Raw genomic sequence first — 2,391 nt, 5'->3', positions numbered from 1 at the left:
TTCACTCAACCCTCTGCTCTTCCGCACCTATAACCTATCCTTAATAAATGTTTCAAAGCCGAAGCTAAATTCAGAATTATGGCCGGCACCGTGGCTCACTATGCTAATCCTCCACCTGTGGCGCTGGCAACCCAGGTTCTAGTCCCGGTTGGGGCATCGGATTCTGTCCCTGTCGCTCCTCTTCCACTCCAGCTCTCTGCTGTGGCCCGGGAAGGCAGTGGAGGATGGCCCAAGTGCTTGGGCCCTGCACCCACATGGGAGACCAGGAGGAAGCACCTGGCTCCTGGCTTCGGATCGGCGCAGCGCATCGGCCGTGGCGGCCATTTAGGGGGTGAACCAACGGAAGGAAGACCTTTCTATCTCTATCTCTCTCACACTAACTCTGCCTTTAAAAAAAATGAACATAAAGGCTATTAGATAACACCACATTTTACTCTGTAAACTTGAAAACTAATGTTGCATCACTGCATTTGGTAGACTGATCAAAGGTAGATTGTGAAGCCAGAATAGTTCACATCCTTATTGTTTCTCTTTTCTCCAGGGGTTCAGGACTCTTCTTTTCCTTGTACAAATTTACAGTTAGTTCCCCTCTTAACAGCATGGTTTCCCAACTAATTTTTTCTTGAAACTATAATATCCTTTGTACTAGAAATTGTGGTTGTGAGAAGGTTTGGTAATCACTGTCAGAGTGAACTGCAGTTATAGATGGAGTGTGGTGTATTTTTCAGATGTACTGGGAAAAAGAAACAGTCTAAAATAATTTGCTTAAAATGAAAAGCTATTGAAGAACAATTCACATTTTAATAAGTATTAGAGCACAAAACAAAAGGAATGAAGCTTAAAAAGCAAGTTTGGAGGGAAGAACATTGAAAAGTATGAGGGGCTCACCATGGAATTTTTTTTTTTTTTTTGACAGGCAGAGTGGACAGTGAGAGAGAGAGACAGAGAGAAAGGTCTTCCTTTTTTGCAGTTGGTTCACCCTCCAATGGCCGCCACGGCCGGCGCACCACACTAATCCGAAGCCAGGAGCCAGGTGCTTTTTCTGGTCTCCCATGTGGATACAGGGCCCAAGCACTTGGGCCATCCTCCACTTTACTCCCGGGCCACAGCAGAGAGCTGGCCTGGAAGAGGGGCAACCGGGACAGAATCCAGCTGCCCAACCGGGACTAGAACCCGGCGTGCTGGCGCCGCAAGGTGGAGGATTAGCCTAGTGAGCCACGGTGCCAGCCATGGAATTTCAATTCAAGATTCCTGAGATCATGCCACACAAGAATGACATGAAATCCTTGGTTAAATTCTTATTCTTAAACATGTTTCCTTGCATTATAGAAAATCCAACTTGTCTCTTGGCCCATTAGTCACTGTCCCAAAGTATTAAATCTGAGAAACAGTTTTTCTAAAGATAAAAGGAAACTGTTTTTTTATGTTCTCCATCTTGAGTCACCTTATCCATGCTAGGAGCAGGTGTCTGTATTGAGATGAGCTGCACCAAATGCTTAAACCTCTGTTTTTATGCTGCTTGGCTTCCTTACTTCTCAGTTCATGTCCATGACCCATATCCATAGCTGTGTGTACTATATTTTTTCTACAATGATTTTTTTTTTCACAGCAAGCTTGATTCTGGCAGTCAGCTGCATTACCTCGGACTGGCTACACACCAAGCCCTTGGAACTTTTTTCTGCACCCAGGAAGATCACTCTGGGGATCACAATGCTGACTCAACAAATTGACCTTGTCACCAAGAAAATAGAGAAAACAGCATCAAGTTCATAACTTTGAGGATTGAATGGGATAATCCAGTATAAGTAGCTTTTATAGTGTTTAATATATATTATTTTTTGAGTTTTGTGTGTTGATTTTATTTTATTTTTTAACTTTTATTTAATAAATATAAATTTCCAAAGTACAGCTTTTGGAGTTTCCCACCCCCCCATAACTTCCCTTCCACCCACAACCCTCCCCTTTCCCACTCCCTCTCTCCTTCCATTCACATCAAGATTCATTTCAATTATCTTTATATACAGAAGATCAATTTAGTATATACTAAGTAGAGATTTCAACAGTTTGCACCCACACAGAAACACAAACTGTAAAGTACTGTTTGAGTACTAGCATTAATTCACATTGCACAAGACATTAAGGACAGAGATCCTACATGGGGAGTAAGTGCACAGTGACTCCCGTTGTTGACTTAACAATTGACACTTTCGTTTATGCTGTCAGTAATCACCCTAGGCTCTTGTCATGAGCTGCCAAGGCTATGGAAGCCTTTTGAGTTCTCAACTTCAATCTTATTTAGACAAGGTCACAGTCAAAGAGGAAGTTCTCTCCTCCCTTCAGAGAAAGCACCTCCTTCTTCAATGGCCTGTTCTTTCCACTGGGATCTCATTT

This window comes from Oryctolagus cuniculus, chromosome 10 (genome assembly GCF_964237555.1).
Source record: "Oryctolagus cuniculus chromosome 10, mOryCun1.1, whole genome shotgun sequence".
NCBI lineage: Eukaryota > Metazoa > Chordata > Mammalia > Lagomorpha > Leporidae > Oryctolagus > Oryctolagus cuniculus.
This window is presented reverse-complemented; position numbering follows the sequence as displayed.